Source organism: Podarcis filfolensis (genome assembly GCF_964270895.1).
Source record: "Podarcis filfolensis genome assembly, chromosome: 15".
Lineage (NCBI taxonomy): Eukaryota > Metazoa > Chordata > Lepidosauria > Squamata > Lacertidae > Podarcis > Podarcis filfolensis.
The window spans coordinates 18,048,685-18,067,397 of NC_139618.1; positions in this window are offsets into that span (position 1 = coordinate 18,048,685).

Below are 18,713 nucleotides of genomic sequence, written 5' to 3' on the forward strand. Positions count from 1 at the left end.
AGCTATAAAGATGAATGTATTGCCAAGAATGTTGTTTTTGTTCCAAGCATTGCAAATAATTGATAAAATGGATTGTTTCAAGAGGTGGCAAAAAGACACATCTAAATTTGTCTGGCAGGGCAAAAAGCCCAGAATTAAATTTAAGATATTAACGGATTCAAAGGAAAGAGGGGGGTTTGCCCTGCCAGACTTTAAACTTTACTATGAAGCGGCAGCTTTCTGCTGGCTGAAAGAATGGCTACTTCTTGAAAACACAGACATTTTGGATTTGGAAGGTTTTAATAACATTTTTGGGTGGCATGCATATTTGTGGTATGACAAGGTTAAAGCACATAAAAGTTTCAAAAATCATATTGTCAGAAAAGCACTATTAAATGTCTGGGTCAGATATAAAGACTTGCTGGAAAATAAAACTCCAAGGTGGCTGTCGCCAATGGAAGCTAAGGCAGTTAAAAAGTTAAATATGGAGTCCAAGTGGCCAAGATACTGGGAAATTTTGGAAAAGGAAGGGGACAAATTGAGATTGCAGAGTTTTGAGAAATTGAAAGGGAAGGTGAGAGACTGGTTCCACTACCATCAAATAAATGAAGCGTTTAAACTGGACAGTAAAATTGGCTTCCAGGTGGAAAAATCAAAATTGGAGATAGAACTGTTAGAACCCAGTACTAAGAATTTGTCCAAAATGTACAATTTGCTGCTGAAATGGAATACACAAGATGAAACGGTTAAATCGGTCATGATTAAATGGGCTCAGGACATTGGTCATAATATTTTGTTTGCTGATTGGGAAAAGTTGTGGACCACCGGGATAAAATTTACGGCATGTAATGCCTTAAGAGAAAACATTATGAAAATGATATATAGGTGGTACATAACCCCAGTCAAGCTTGCAAAGATTTACCATGTGCCTGACAACAAATGTTGGAAATGTAAAGAAACTGAAGGTACATTTTTTCATCTTTGGTGGACTTGCCCGAAGATTAAGGCATTCTGGGAAATGATCTATAATGAACTTAAAAAGGTATTTAAATATACTTTCCCCAAGAAACCAGAGGCCTTTCTCTTGGGTATTGTCGGCCAAGGGGTGTTAAAGACGAATATAACTTTCTTTATGTATGCTACAACAGCAGCTAGAATACTCATTGCGAAGTACTGGAAGACGCGAGAACTACCCACACTGGAAGAATGGCAGATGAAGGTGATAGACTATATGGGCCTGGCAGAAATGACGAGCAGAATCCGAAACCAGGGAAGAGAAGCAGCGCAAGAAGAATGGAAAAAATTTAAGGACTATTTAAAGAAATATTACAAAGTTAATGAAAGTTAGAATGATGTTGGACTGGAAAGTAAATGGTTACTATTAGCAATGGTTATGACAAGGAGAATAAGGAAGAATAGTCTAAATTTAAATTAAAATAAGGGAAGATTTGCTGAACAATCGATAAGAATTTGGAATACAGAAAGGGGAGGCATGAGGAAGTCGGGGAAGATAGGATATGAAATTAGGATATGAAATGATACATGTTTTTTGTTTTGTTTTTGTTTTTGTATGTTTATGTTTGTTGTATTGTGTCTATATGGAAAAATAAAAATATTATAAAAAAAAAGAAAAAAAAAAAAAGAAAGAGCCTGCAAAAGTAGTCAGGCTCATCTCCTTGTTAAGTTAGTGTCTCCAGTCAAAGGTATGTTAAGCATCTCTTTGCAAGACTAAAGAGTGCAGGAGGTGACGGATTGCCCCAGAAAGTACTAGCTGCAACCAGCTAACTTAGGCAAAAGGGGGCAGGTTTTATGCCCTCCCTTGACTGGAGGTGCGTGTAAATATGAGTGTAAAAGAGCAATAGAACAGGGGTCCTCTTAGCTGGGGCTGGGAAGAGGCAAAGAAGCTTGGCTTGTAAGGTAAGGTAAAAGGTAAAGGACCCCTGGACGGTTAAGTCCAGTCAAAGGCGACTGTGGGGTTGCGGCACTTATCTTGCTTTTCAGGCCGAGGGAACCGGCGTTTGTCCACTGACAGCTTTCCGGGTCATGTGGACAGCTAAACGGCTAGAATTGTAGAGGGTCATCTAATTCACCCCTGCAGTGCAGGAATCTTTCACCCCCAGGTGGGGCTCTAACCCGTGACCCTGAGATTAAGAATCTCATGCTCTACAGAGTGAGCTATCCCAGCTGGGATATGTGTGTAGGCAGGTGCTCCCCCCCCCCCAATCATGTAAATAAAAATACTTAACTAACTGACCAGTTGTGTTGCAGATAACTCGGTTCTGCCTCCCCCTCAACATAATGCCTGCCCGCCCCCATAAATCCTGGCCTCACCCATGCATATATCACACTTTCCCCCTTGACAGACTCAATGCAGCTCACATATAAGATAGAAACTTCTAAAACATTGAGGGGTGTGTGTAATCTTTAAAAAAACATTAATAGGAATTAAAGCAATGGGAGTGAGTGGGTGGGTGGGTGGGTGCGATCTATTAAAACACAGAGATCATTACAATAAAAGCACTACCTTTTACTGATTTGTTAACAAAGGAACAAAACGTGCAAACATAACAAAAACAAAGAATTAAAAAATTAAACCATACAGCATCACATCCTGGAAGTATTTTATTGATTTGCTAACATCAACAATAAAGTGCAGATGTAACAAAAGAAAGGAAACAACTAATAAAAAATGTAAAAAAGTGTAACAGCCTGGACAGACAAAAGTACAAAGATACAGCACAGCTACAGAGGGATAATATAGTATTAATTCATACAAAGGTTCCCTTTACAAATAATAAAGACTTTTAAAAAAAAGTATTCTCCAATCAATGAGTCCCATCATCAGTACAGTGGTACCTCGGGTTAAGAACTTAATTCGTTCTGGAGGTCCGTTCTTAACCTGAAACTGTTCTTAACCTGAAGCACCACTTTAGCTAATGGGGCCTCCTGCTCCCGCCGCGCCACTGGAGCACGATTTCTGTTCTCATCCTGAAGCAAAGTTCTTAACCCGAGGTACTATTTCTGGGTTAGCGGAGTCTGTAACCTGAAGTGCATGTAACCCAAGATACCACTGTATTGGGAATAAAGATTCTATAGAGTCTTAAATGAGTCAGACATGAAAAGCATCTGGAGAGAGGCCTGGCAGTGAATGGTCAGGGCAGTCAGGGGACCTTCCAAACACCTGGTGTCTTGGGCCAATGCTGGATTTGGTGGTCTTCTGGTTGTCTCACTGCCCTTTGTCCTTGAACACAGCAGTGCTGTTCTAAAGCGGAGGACAGCCCTTGCCTTTATCCCCTTAGAAAACCCAGGCCTTCCCACCATCTTATCTGGTCGTGTCCCAGCCCATTTTGAGTTGCAGAGTTCAGTCCTTATAAATGTGGAAGCGTTGATTTAAAAAGCGCCCTTGAGCATGTACAGAGTGCCTTCTCCCATGAGCAGCCACAGCCTTTGACTTACTGTGCCTTGGGACACAAGGACACAGCTTCCTGCCCAAATGCCGGCTTCTTTGCAAGTTGCAGATCCAGCAAGAGCGAATCTCGCTTGGCTGCGCATGAGAAGTTGCACCTGCCGCAAACTTCCTTAAGGCCCTTTAGTGATGCAGCTGGGGTGAGATTTGAGACTGGGGACTTCCAGACTGATCACTCCTGCTCCAAGCTGCTGCACAGACTGCCACTGCCTCTCCTAGGAGCTTGTTAAGATGATTATTTTATTTTATTTTTGGGTGGCCGGGGGGTGGGGGCTAGCAACAGCAATTCAGCTGAACGTGTTATACAATCTTGTGCGGAAACTCCCTGGAAAGTCAGTGCCAGAGCACATCAAGTGTGAAAATCCCCCAGCCTCATCCTCCCCAAGGGAGGCTATTCCTAGCCAGGAGGAAAAAAGCCCTTTCCTTTTGCTGGAAAACTACCTGTGAATTTTAGGAAAGAAGGCTGGAATTGGGGTGGGGTAGAGGGATGGAGTTAAAGAGGGCACTTTTGTTACTCAGGGGCAAGAAGGGGATTTCCAGGGGATTTTTTTTTAATGGTTTGCACCTCTTAAAGCTGTCTCAGGGTTTCCACATCGCTGTATGCAGCGCACTGACAGGCAGTCCCAGGAAGGATTCTAAGCACCAAAAGAACATCAGGAAAACTCACCCCAGCACTATTAGACTGGGGACAGAAGAACAAGAACCTGTGCTGTTCTGTCTGGGAAAAGGTACTGTACGTTTTCTTGGGAATGGGCCACAGCTCGGTGGGAGCGCATTGGCTTTGCATGCAGAAGGTTGCAGGTTCAGTCCCTGGCATTGAGGAAGCTGATGCGGTTCCAGAAGCACAGGTCAGATGCCCACCCAGAACCAACATAAGCACTCCACCATTATGGCTTTCCAACTCTGCACAGAGTCAGGAGGTTCCTGGGATAGCGCCGACCCTGTGAGGCAGGACAGCCGTTCCATCTTAAACTAGATTTAAGTATGTATTTGTAAATGAATTACCATTTAAAAACCCAGCCAGATGGGTGGGGTAGAAATAAATTCTTCTCCTTCTCCTTCTCCTTCTTTTAAGCCTGCCTGAACAAAGCTGCTGTATCTGTTACTCTTCCACAAGTATTCTGAGTGTGTAAATGCTATCTTTTTTACCTTTTACAAGACTATTTGTGTGATTATGGTTTAAAAGGTGGAAATAACAGGCGAATTCAGTCTGCCTTAAAGCATCCTGGATTACAGAAAATAAAAGGCTAAAACCAGCCTGTCTAAGCTTCCCTTTTAAGCTGCAAAGGGATAGCACTCTGCTGAACTCAAAAACGTAGGGAAGGAAGGCTAGTATCTAATAAAGATAGATATCCTCTCCTCTATTCACATCCCAACAGGCATCTCCAGGTAGAGTTGATAATATCCATTTCCTGAAACCCTGGATTGCCATTGCTGCCAGTCTGTGTAGGCATTCCTGAGCTGGATGGAACAACAACTGGACTCAGCCTAGGCAGCTTCCCCTGCAGTTAAACAGAAGGAATTTGCCTCTTGAGCATAAGAATGAAGGCCTGATTGTAAGTTAGACCACTAGTCCAAACAGCTCGGTATTGTTTGCACTTAGGGATGTGATTCAGTTCATGTCGAAAGGCAAACTAAACCTGATTTGCACTTTCCAACGCAACTCACAAACAAAACCAAAGCACAGTTGTCCTTTAGCATGTTGTACTTCTCCAGATGTTGCAATGCAGTTCTGCAGCCAAGCTTATGTACGCATGAGGGTAAAGTGTGTCTATAAATGTATACCTATAAATGTATTAAAACAGCCTTTAAAATTACACTGTATATGGTGAAATGGCTTTGCAGAAATGGGTAAGTAAAGGGTAAAGGGACCCCTGACCATTAGGTCCAGTCGTGGCTGAATCTGGGGCTGCGGCGCTCATCTCGCTTTATTGGCCAAGGGAGCCGGCGTACAGCTTCCAGGTCATGTGGCCAGCACGACTAAGCCACTTCTGGCAAACCAGAGCAGCGCATGGAAACGCCATTTACCTTCCCACCGGAGTGGTACCTATTTATCTACTTGCACTTTGACGTGCTTTCAAACTGCTAGGTTGGTAGGAGCAGGGACCGAGCAACGGGAGCTTACCCCGTCGCGGGGATTCGAACCCTGTCGCGGGGATTCAGCAAGTCCTAGGCTCTGTGGTTTAACCCACAGCGCCACCCGTGTCCCTGCAGAAATGGGTATTTTAGGCAAAATTGCCCCCCCATCCGTGTAGTAGGAGAAATTTGTGCTGAAATGCTCAACAGTTTTCATGAGGTCTTTTAAAAATAAATCACAAACTGATGTGGAGAACTTAGGAAAATGTGGAGAACTGCACTTAAGATTGGGGGGGGGGGACCAATACAATGAGGGAAACCCAGTGTTGTTTTTTTCTGGGGGGATGCAGGGGGACGCATACCCCTAAACATTTTGTGAATCTTTGTACTTTTGTCCATTTACTGTATTTATTTTTCCCAATCTGAACTATGAAATGGTGGTTTTCTTGAGTCAAAATGAGAGTACCCCTAAACATTTTTAAAGAAAAAAAGCACTGGGGAAACCTAAAATGACAGATTTGCCCATTTCTGTCAACACTCACTGACTCCAGGAATGGTTGCTGTGCCATCGAAATGAAGACGCAAAGTTGTTTCCCACTCTAAACCTCTGCGAGGCCCAAGGGAACAAAGGAGGGAAAGGTCCTCTCTTCTTTCCAGGAGGTGTTAATGCTACTCATGTTGGGAGTTTGAGATGTGATATAGCTCCTCTCCTGGTAGCATTTACACTTCCCGAAAGACAGCAGCTGCCCTTTGCTCTGAGCAAAGATGGCTTGGGAGAATCTCTACAAGGCAAGTACAAAATGCGTGGCACTTTCAAGCTTGTGTCCAGCACAGAATTTTTCACCCAGTTTATTTATTACAGTTCTGTTTCTCCTTTCCTCCAAAGAGGTGCCATACATGGTTCTCCCCCTCTCTGTTTTATCTGTACAACAACAAACCTGGTGGCCCGGTTTGCATAATATCTGCCCCACCGACAACCCACAAGTGTTAAGCCAAGAACGAACCCTGGCTATAGCACGTGGTTTCTCTCTGGAGTGAGACAAACCATGATCCCAGGTTTGGAGGTAACACCACACCAAAACATAGCTTTAGCTGCGGGCAGTGCAGCATAAACAGGACAGAAGCAGGAGTGAAGCAGGCACAACTTTTGGTTTGACTTAGCATTAAGCCATGGTTTGGCTTGGTTTTACTGAAGGAGCATCTCCACCCCATCATTCAGCCCAGACACTGAGGTCCAGCTCCAAGGGCGTTCTGGCGGTTCCCTCACTGTGAGAAGTGAAGCTACAGGGAACCAAACAAAGGGCCTTCTTGGTTGTAACGCCCGCCCTGTGGAACACCCTCCCGTCGTATATCAAGGAAATAAACAACTATCTGATTTTCAGAAGACATCTGAAGGCAGCCCTGTTTAGGGCAGCTTTTAATGTTTGATGTTTTATTGTGTTTTTAATATTCTGTTGGGAGCTGCCCAGAGTGGCTGGGGAAACCCAGCCAGATGGGTGGGGTATAAATAATAAACTGTTATTATTATGATTAATGGATCAGGCCAGTCAAAGGAGGAAGATGAACAACAATGGATAAGTTACAGATAGGTAGCCGTGTTGGTCTGCCATAGTCAAAACAAATTTTTTTTTTTCCTTCCAGTAGCACCTTAAAGACCAACTAAGTTAGTTCTTGGTATGAGCTTTCGTGTGCATGCACACTTCTTCAGATACCAATGGATAAGGTTTGAAAATGTCACATTTCCCTGTGTACTTTGAAAAAAGGTTTATGAATATAGAGATGCTCTCTTGATGGCGAAGGTAACACAGAACAGCATCAAGTCTCCTCTTGAGACTTGTGGGCAAGTTTTAGTGCCACTATAAATCTCTAAATGCCTCTTAATGCTGTTCATATTGCGAGGCTCAACTATCCATTGGAAGTGCTCGTTGCTGAAAACCGCAGAAGGGGAGAGTTGCTCCGATTCTGTTTGTGGGTTGCCATAAAGGCTATCTGGTTGGCCTGATCAATCCAGGAGGTTCTTCTCATGTTCTTATGTGTAGGTCAGGAGTTAAAGCACACATCCCAGCCAAGCAAAAGCACTCAATGAGGCTGCAAAGCAGGGTTGGGGATGGATGTGGCATGGGAGGATGAGTGGCCTGGGGGAACAGTCCTGAGGGCCAGATGAAGAGGCTTTGGGGGCTGCCTTTAGCCCACAGAGCATGAGGTTTTCTACCTTTGTGTTACGAATCACCAATGCAGCTCCTCCTCATCTCCATCGCATTGTTCTGGACCTGAAGGAGCGTCTCCACCCCCATCGTTCTGCCCGGACACTGAGATCCAGCGCCGAGGGCCTTCTGGCGGTTCCCTCAATGCGAGAAGCAAAGCTACAGGGAACCAGGCAGAGGGCCTTCTCGGTAGTGGCGCCCACCCTGTGGAACGCCCTCCCATCAGATGTCAAAGAGATAAACAACTACCTGACATTTAGAAGACAACTGAAGGCTGTTCAGGGAAGTTTTTAATGTGTGACATTTTAATGTATTTTTAAGCTTTGCTGGAAGCTGCCCAGAGTGGCTGGAGGCCCGGCTAGATGGGCAGGGTACAAATAAATTATTATTATTATTATTATTATTATTATTATTATTATTAGCCTATTATTATTATCATTTGGCCTGGCGGCTCATCCTTTTCAAGGAAGCTGAAATGCAAAGTGGTTCCAGCGCCTGTTGGACCTCAAAATTACTAGATCTGGAGGGAAGGAGTACGCAGAGGGCAGCATTCAGTTCTGGTTGCACCTAGGTGGGAAGCTGGGGATATCTTGGCAGTAATGAATGGAACTGCCTGGGTGTTTAACTGCCTTGTCAATGGGATCCAGAGGAGGGGTGCAAAATGTTTTCGGAGACTCTGCAGCGATTACCCCAAAGATTACGGAGAAGTATGGGGGGGCAGGGGGGAGTTGTGGTGCCAGAGCTATATATTTCAGAGAGAGGGAATCTGACACCACCAGAAGCTCTTCAGAGTGGATTGGAGCGCCACAAGGGATCCTCGATGGATGGCATGTCTCAACCATCATTCTCCCCGGAGCTATTTTATTTTAAAAGAAATGTCTCTTGCAAGGAGAGGTGAGCTTCTGCATGTCTCGGGGTTTTTTTTAATACATTGACTGAGCAGCCGTTTCTCATGTTAAAAGTTATTTCAGCCAGAGAGAACAGAAGGACGTGGAATCAAATGCCAAGAGATTTGAAAAGTCATTTTGCTCTTGACACCTGAACTGACAAATGACTTCATTTTTGTACTCAGGAGGAGGCTCAAATGTTTTTAACTGCTGGATGAGAGAGAAGAGGAAGGAGTGGAAGAAGATGGCGGATTAGTTAATCGCAAGGCGACTTTGTTTCTCCCCCCCACCCCCATGCCAGAATGAAGTTTCAAAAACCTGCTGGGAGCCATCAGTTGTACAAGTGTCTGGAAATCAGGCCAATTAAAGAGAGATTAATATGTAACCATGGCAAACCACAAAGTTTGACATCTGGTTATGAATTAATAAGCGGGGAGCTGTTCTGTGTTGAGAGTGCCATGTCAGCTGAGGAACACCTGGTTTACTGGCATAGGCGAGATACGGCTTATATGGCCGCTATCAGGCCAATTTAAGAGGCAGCATGGTTTAGTGGTTAGAGTGTTCAATTTGGACCTGGGAGACAAGAGTTCAGATAAGAAGGTCAGTGGGTGAGCTTGGGCCAGCCACTACCTTTCGGCCTAATCTACCTCACTGGGTTGTTGTTAGCAAAGTCACTTAAATAACACAGAACTGAGGAGAAAGGAACGGAGAAGTGTTTGTCTTTCTTAGGCCAAGCTTTGTACGCAGCAGCAAGACCTTCAACCAAAGATATATAGATAGAAAATTTCCATCAGAACTATACAGCCAATCAGACCACATGCTACCTCAGCAAAGATCATGCCATTCTGAGTAGTTGCTAAGCAACACTTCTACCAACCATCTTTTATGGCTGAATACCCTTGGAACAGAACTGGCACCATTGGTTAAAAACGGAATGATCCGTGCTGCTGCACATCTAACATCTGTGAGGAAAAATGAGGAGGGAACTTACCATACACATCAGCTTGAGCTCCTTAAGCTTGGCAACAGTGCTTGGATTAGGTTGTCAGGCCTTGGCAATGGCCACCACTTGCTTACGCAACTCTCGCTCCAGGGATGTGTGATTGGCCTCATCAGGACCACGAAGGCACAGCAGTGGCGTAGCGTGGGTTGTCAGCACCCGGGGCAAGGCAAGTAATTTGCGCCCCCTAACCCTGAGTGAGCCAGGTAGGGGCAGAGAGCTGCGAGTGCGAGAGCGCCCCCCCAGATGTTACACCCGGTGCGGCCGGCCCCCCTGCACCCCCCACGCTACGCCACTGAGGCACAGCCATCATGGCCCTGTGTTTAGTGGTGATAGGAGTTAAGAGTTCTAGCATTTAGAGGGTTACAGGTTCCCCACTTCTGCTGCTGCCACCGCTACACCAGGGTGGGTCTCAAAGGGGGCTTATCCTCTGCCTGAATTCACAGGGGACAAAGCGACCGAGAAGTTCACTGGGGTAAGGAGAGATCTTGCAGTTGGGGAGAGTGCTGCAGGCAGCATGAGATGATCCTGACGGAGAATTTGTGCTTCTGGGTTGCCAGCTTCTGATCTTACGTCAGCCAGTGTGGTGCACTCCAGGTTTTCTTGGACAGTGCCTTCCTTTGGCCCTGGTCACTGGTCATATTGGCTTGGGCTGATTGGAAATTACAGTTCCCATCATCTCTGGCCATTGGTTGTACTGGCTTGGACTGATTGGAGTTGTGGTCCAACAACTTCTAGAGGGAACCACTTGGGCTGCTTCTGCCTTAGGTACCAGCTGGCTTGTTGCTACCCTTTTGGATTCCATGGAAAGTGTTTTTTCCCCAGTTTCCAAATGAGCACTGATTGATTTCCAGAAGTTGGCTTATCAAACGAAGATGACAGGCTGCTTGCCAAAGCCGCAGGCTCCATGCTGACAAATCACACTCCCCAGAGATGGGGCTCTGATTAAAAATAATAACGATGATGCGGTGAGTTTGGGTATTAATGAAAAGAGACTTCTTTATGGAGCACTGGGGAGACGGTTAAGCAAAGCAAGTGGGAACTGGGGCTCAAATCACAGCAACTCGCCGCAAGATGAAAAAGCAAACTTGTGAATCCCAGACATGCTAAATAGTGAATGGGAACTGGCAATCAGCGTTGGATGTAGGAATTAATGGGCTATTTAAATATTGACATCATCCTTAGTTAAGCACAACTGTGTCTGCTGGGCTGCAGAACGGAGTCTGGCAAAAAGGAAAGGAAAAAATAGAAAGGAGAACTCTGCGGGAAGTTTGATGGAAACTTTGCTTTCGGTAGATGAAGGTGGGGGGAAACCCCACACTTAATTAAACCCCACATCACATGCAGTGCTGTTTCCATTCTACTGCAGTTCATTTTTGCACACACAAAATCCTTCACTGTGGCTTGCTTAGTGCTGTAGCAAAATTTTGCACAATTAATTACATTAGGTTGTTATTCCGCCCTATTCACTGCAAAGCAAAGGCCATTCATTTTGATGCAAAGGAAACGCAATGCGGTTGGGTATCATTTGCAGACTGAAAGCAACAGGAATAGTGAATTGGGACAGATCCACAGCTGGGACGTAAATGTGGCGCTTCAGACCTGTCTTTTTGGCCCTTGAGACTCCCCCTAGGCCACACCCTTCACCAAGCCTGCTTTGCACCCTCCTTGAGAGTTTCTGCTTATCTGGGATATGATCCTGAACTTGCTTCCTGCTTTCCTAAGTGGAGGCTAGAGAGGAGCATTATGTAGAAACTACTATCCAATGGTAACATTCACAATTTTTTTGCTCCTCCTACTTTTGCTTCAAGACCTACTCACCACTGGCATGTGGACCCAGAAAGTTGCCCAAAAGGAAATGTGGACCCCCCTCTCCTTGCTCAAAAGGTTCCTCATCCCAGGTCTATATTTAAGGGCAGCATCTCCAGGATTTTAGATGGGAGCCCCCTGTGGCGATCACACAGGGTCCCCGGACGTTTCACCGTCTATTGATCCCTGCGCCACCACTTTATTTCTCGCTGCCACCACCCAGGCCCTACCTGGTACAATACTGAGTCCAGTCAGGGTTAAATTGGAACATAAACTTTTGTTTATTTATTACAGTTTAACAAGCGCGTGGTTTCATAAACGGTATCGGTCCATTACAATCATGGGTTGCCTATCCAGACCTTTAACTTCTGCTGCCTGCTCTCACTCACTAAACCACCTCTCAGATATTTACTTGTTTTCCTAGCCCCTAACTGTTCCTGATTCAGCTTATTTCGCTACATTAACTCAACCTACCCACAGACTCTATCCCAATTCACTCCCACTCCAACCAACCACCCAACTCCCAACGAACTTTCTCCTCCATCCCTCCCAGAGCTGGTTTTATAGTCCCTCTGACTCCACCCCCTGGGTTCTGATTGGGTAACCTGTTCAACTATTTCACCTCCAGCACTCTCATATGTTAACATCACACCCCCCTCTTATCCCTAACTGGAGATGTCTGGAATCAAACTTGGGGCCTTTTGGATGCAAAGCAGAAGCTCTGCTACTGAGCTACAACCCTCCCCCTAGAACAATTGGACCCAGCTTGTTCCATCATTGATTCCTACATTGCAGGGGGTTGCACTAGATAACCCTTGAGGTCCCTTCGAACTCTACAATTCTATGATTAACACCTGGCACAGAACTGAGCCCTCATATCCCAGATTCTCCCTGCCCCCGGCAATGGATGGAGATCTTTAAAGACACAGCTTTCATGCCTGCAGGCTTGCACTCAATTGTGGGTGCGGGGAGTCAGTTGGAAGTTCTTCCTAAAGTTTAGTCGGAATCTCCTTTCTTGTAATTTTAATCTGTTGGCTTGGATCCTCCTCTCGGAAGCAGCAGAAAACAAGCTTGCTCTGTCTTCCATGTGGCAGCCCTTTGAGTATTTGAAGACGGATATTGTTATGTACTGAAGTTCTCACCCTGGGCCAGCAGGGGGATACTGTAGACAGTTTTCACTCAGGTCCACATATGCAAATAAGGAATTGAAAGTGACGTTCAGTGATTGGATAGTTACAGAAAGTTGTTACTGTTGCTTGTAGTTGACCTCTGTATAAGCAGGTTGGCTGAACCCTTCAGCCCAGTTCTGCTCTGGCCTGTGAATAAACAAGAGCTGTTTGAAGAATCGCTGTGTCGTCTGATACGTTCACCCACAACTTAACAGATATCCTATCACCTCTTAGTCTTCTCCTCTCCAGGCTAAACATTCCACCTTACAAGACTCTTGGTCGCTTCTTGCAGCAAAGAGACTAGCATCCCTACTGCTCTGAAAATGGTTAATTTACAAAGCAATCTTAACCGGGATGGGAAGTGAAATTCACCCCTGTGGATTCTGGGGGTGCAGAGGACGTGCCCCAGCTGACTAGCTGAGAGGCACTTCAGCCCCATTGATAACCCTGAGCTGGGGATTAGGAGTGTGTTCCTTAGATGTTATTTGCAAACAGAAACCCCCATGTACACATCTGTTACAGCCTGCACAACAGGCCAGGGTTTTTATTCGGAGTAATTCCCCTAATCTCATAATGGTGTTATGCCATATTCTGTTTTTGTGCTGGTGCGTGTGTGTGTGTGTGTGTTTATGCATCTCTCTTCCCACGCAATCAATAACGAAAGCAATGAATAGTAATGGCAGCCTCTGTGTCAGATTTTGGCTTCTGGAGAGCTCCTCTGTGTTCAAGTTTGCCAGCAATGCACCCGCTTGCAATTCATTAGCCCAGTGAATGGAGAATTATGCAGATCATAATAGCAGCAGGGGCATAACCACATTTCGTTGATCAGATCCTGCGCTGCTAATCCCCTCTCGTGAAGGGTTTATGGTTTAATAAACTGTGGCGTGAGCCTCCAAGAGTGGAGGCCTGCTAGGTTAAAAAGCAATTGAGGCACAACAGAGAGGAAATAGAACTGCAAGCATCGTTTTGTTTAGGTGGTGTTCTTTTTTTAAAACAACAACAACAACTGAGACCCACCAACTGCATTTCAATTCACCGTAGCCCACGTGCAGAAGAGAGACCAGTGCCTTCCTGGGAAACTTTCCATTGCCAAAAAGTGGAAATGTGGGGTAGTGGTTAGAGTGTTGGACTAGGACCTGGGAGACCAGGGTTCAAATCCCTACTCAGCCAGGAAACTCACTGGGCAAGTCAGTCACCCACTCAGCCTAGCCTACTTCACAGGGTTGTTGTGTGGATAAAATGGGGAGCAGGGGAACTATGTACAGCACCTTGAGGCACCTTGAGCTCCTGGGGGAAAGGTGGGGTGCATAGTAACTAACTAACTAACTAACTAACTAGCTAGCTAACTAACTAACTAAACAAATGTATTTTTCACCTGCCTGCATGAAACAGCCTAAGCTCCATTTTTGTTATTGTTATTATTAGGCAGTGCTGGTACTTGAAACAGGGCCCTTCTGCATCACGTGGTCTCCCATGCCACTAAGCTATGATTAGTAACACTGCTAGTCTTCCAGATTTTTAATTTTTTTTTATAAAGGGGAAATCAGACCACAGTGCCTCACTCACTCCCCTGTTTTTGCATTGTAATTCTATGCCCCATCTTTGCAGATCTCGGTTCCTTGAACAATGCTAATGCCTCATTAGCAAATAAATTTGCTGCATTCAGAGTAATGATGCGTGCGAATGGGATGCGTGCACACCGCAGAGCCCCCAAAACATACTGCGCGCAGGTCTGGAATTGCCGCAATGATGAATGTGTCGCGCAAAAATTCCGAGGCACTAATTGAAGGTGGTTTCAACAGAATATTCAATTAATGTTCCCTTTTCATTCGCAGGCACTCCGTAAAGTGGCGGCATTGTCTCTCGAGAATCTGCATTACCATGCATCAAATAGATGGAGATGAGCTGCATTATGGCCTCCTAATTGAAAATGGATGCACTAATTGTATTAAGATCTTCGCGATGTGGGGGGAAATGGGTGCTGTCGTGGAAGAGCGATGGCGGGCTTCCATCACCCGCCTGCATTCATGCCGCTATAAACTGAAATGGCTCCGAGAAGGATTTGTTTGACAGCTTGCGTTAACTTCAGAGCCCAAGTGAAGCTGGGTTAGCGTCTTGTTAAGGATGCAACCATCCCAGCCTCAAAGGGTGAAGTCGAAAGAATGATGGGTCCTCAGATCAATGAATGGGGTGGTTTTGGGGGTCGGTGGGCACCTTAACCCATCAACCATCACCCTGGTTCCATCTGCAGCTTTCTCTCTGTGTCCCCACCTTCTGGAGCTGGGAGCCCAGGATCACCAATTACAACCCTAGTGTGTATTTTAGATGTAAGTTGGGAATCAATTTATTTGGAAATGGTATGAAATACATAAGCAAACAGCTTAAGGAAACTTCCCTGGTCCCACTTAGCTCAGTCGGTAGAGCATGAGACTCTTAATCTCAGGGTTGGGGGTTCGAGTCCTACTCTGGGCAAATGATTCCTTCATTGCAGGGGGTTGAACTAGAAGACCCCCATGGTCCCCTCCAACTCTACAATTCTATGAACTTCCACAGCCAATAGAATTGGGGGGTGGGGTGGGTTTTGGCTCATACAATAATATTCTTATATGGTTAAAGGGTAGCATTCTTGACTTTTTTCGGGTCCCTTCCATGCATGTGATTTCACACCAGTAAGATGAGATTCTGTTGAGAAAGAGCCTGCAAAAGTAGTCAGTTGTTATGTTATTGTCTCCAGCCAAAGGTATGTTAAACATCTCTTTGCATGACTAAAGAGTGCAGGAGGTGACGGATTGCCCCAGAAAGTACTAGCTGCAGCCAGCTAACTTAGGCGAAAGGGGGCAGGTTTTCCCACCCTCCCTTGACTAGAAGTGCATGTAAATATGAGTGTAAAAGAGCAATAGATCAGGGGTCCTCTTAGCTGGGGCTGAGAAGAGGCAAAGCAGCTTGGCTTGTAAGGTAAGGTAAAAGGTAAAGGACCCCTGGACGGTTAAGTCCAGTCAAAGGCGACTGTGGGGTTGTGGCACTCATCTTGCTTTTCAGGCCGAGGAAACCGGCGTTTGTCTGCAGACAGCTTTCCGGGTCATGTAGCCAGCATGACTAAACCACTACTGGTGCATGGAGGACCATGACAGAAGCCAGAGCACACGGAAACAGCTTTTACCTTCCCACCACAGTGGTACTTGTTTATCTACTTGCACTAGTGTGCTTTTGAACTTCTAGGTTGGCAGAAGCTGGGTCACAGCAATGGGAGCTCACCCAGTCGTGGGGATTCAAACCACCAACCTCCTGATCAGCAAGCCCAAGAGGCTCAGTGGTTTAGACCACAGCGCCGCCCACGTCCCTAGCCTGACTTGTACTGAATGCAAGGCTATGGTTTTGACCCTATAAAGCTAATGGAGGAACAAGGTCTGTTGGAGTGTTAATGCTGTGAGTCCTCTCATTTTAGGCTCAGCCTGTATATACATGTGTAAATAAAACTATATCTCATAGAATCATAGAATTTTAAAGTTGGAAGGGACTCCAGAGAGTCATCTATTCCAATGCCCTGCAAGGCAGGAATAACTACTAAAGCATCCATGGCAGATGGCCCTCTAACCTCCAAGGAAGGCGAGTCCCATCATCTTTCAAGGGAGTCCGTTGCCTCTGTCAAACAGCTGTTACCGTCAGAAAGTTCTTCCTAATGTTGAGTTGGAATCTCCTTGTCATTTGAGTCCATTAGTTTGAGTCCTCCCCTCTGGTGCAGCCCCAAACAAGCTTGCTCCATCTTCTATGTGGCAGCCTCCTGGAACCCTCCTAATATGGTATAGCTTATTCATTTGGTAAGATGATTTCACAAAGGAAGGGAAAGTCTAAATAAGCTAAGAACATATTATGAAAATTGGAACTGATTCACAACCTTCTCAAATTTAATCACAAAGGCACCTTTGGAAATATTAACACTTTGCAGGGAACAATGGAGCATTCCAGTAGATTGAGCGCAGCATTTTGAAGTTGTAATTAATTGTTGTTTTTATTATCCTGATAATGAAATGCAGGGATTGAATGGGTCTAGTTGGATTGACACATCAGTATAATGCAGATTGACGCATCAGTATAATGGAGATCATCCTTTGCATCAATGTGATAATATCTGTTTTTGCTATAATTTGTCATTCAATGAAGTGTGTGTGTGTGTGTGTGTGTGTGTGTGTGTGTGTAAAGGGGTGTCATTCCTAGAGTATTTTCCTCCATAGTTCTTCTTTGCAAGACTATCCTGGCCTAGATTCTCAAATCATCTATCTATCTCTATCTATCTATCATCTATCTATCATCTATCTATCTATCTATCTATCTATCTATCTATCTATCTATCTATCTATCATCTATCATCTATCATCTATCATCTATCTATTATCTATCTATTATCTATCTATCTATCATCTATCTATCTATCTATCTATCTATCATCTATCTATCATCTATCTATCTATCTATCTATCTATCTATCTATCTATCTATCTATCATCTATCTATCTATCTATCATCTATCTATCTATCTATCTATCTATCTATCTATCTATCTATCATCTATCTATCATCTATCCATCCATCTATCTATCTATTTACCTTTGTACCCTGTTCTTCCTCTAAGAAGGAAAAGCGCAGTGACTGAGCCAAAGAGACCAGAGAGTTTCATGCTGACCGAAGTAACTGGCTTTCTCCAGTCTACTCTCACACTCTAACCATTGCACCATACCCGCGCTGAGAAAATGTAAGCATTAATAACAAACGCAGTCTCACAGAATCAGAACCACTGAGAGACAATAGGAAGGTATTGTTGGAAGTACAACAGCAGGGATCATTCAGTTAGCCATCTAAGGGTTAATCCTGTTGACAGCCAGACAGCCAAGTAGTAGAGGAGTTGTTGCCTAGCAACTAGTCAGGCTGGCATGATCCTTGGCAAGGTAACTCCCTCCATGACTGGCTGTTTTTCAGGTCATTTCCCCCTGTATGCGTTGCTGAATATCTTCCTGCTACAAACAAGGCCAGCCCTAAAAGACAAAACCCTCGAATTATATACATTTTTTGTACAGTTTACCCAGTAAAGTATTATCAATTTCTTTTCTCCCTGGACTCCATCTGTGTTACTGAAGTGACTCCACCGACATTTACACTGAGCTTGATGGACCAATGGTTCAACTCATTATAAGGCACCTTCTTACTGCATCTGTCTGAAGCTCCAAATTTGTGCTCTGTGGAATAAAGAGCATGGAATAAAGGAGCACTGGAATAAAGGAAGGCAACCTCCTCTCTCCTTTCCCAGTCCTGCCAGCCCGGTTTCTTTACGACTGCATTTCCAAGGTGCCTCCTCTGATGGGGCAGGTGGCCTTTCCGCTGAGAGCCTCATGTCATTCCATTTGCATGGCAACATCCCAGCCCTTGCTTTCTGTGGCAGCTTGGAGAACAGATGCTGGGTTTTCGTGCCCGAGCTGCAGGAATGCACGCCGGTGTGTGCTGAGTCAGTCAGACTTTCAATCAGTTTCGAGGGGGCCAGCTGCCAGCTGCAGGCCACAGGGAGGCTTTCCACACACAACCCGGACCTGACAGTTTTGTTGCAGCACATCAGCAAGCAACAGCTAAAAGTGGGATAGCTGGCCTTAGCCTTTTAAGGTACAGGGCTGGCTGTTTGGGAGAAGCGAGGTCTCTTCCTGACACCCTACAGCAGGCTTATTCAAACTCGGCTCTCCAGATGTTTTGAGACTACAGTTCCCATCATCCCTGACCACTGGTCTGCTAGCTAGGGATCATGGGAGTTGTAGACCAAAAACATCTGGAGGGTCGAGTTTGAGGAAGCCTGTCCTGCAGCAATCATAATTTTCAGATGCAAAGGCAAAGGGGCCATCGGAGAGTGTCAGAGGGACCAGCAGCTTCCCTAACTGGACCTTCATTAATGTGTGAGCCCGAAATTCTGGATCACCACCCCAAAACTGATGCCAAAGTTTAGTGCTAGTTTAGTGCTGTTTTGTGCTGCGACCCCAACGTTTCATGCCCCCCCCAAACCGAGCAATGGACACAGCTAATCGGGGTCACAGGTTAATGCCAAAAAATCCTACCTTGTCCAATTGACTACAAATAAGCGCCAAG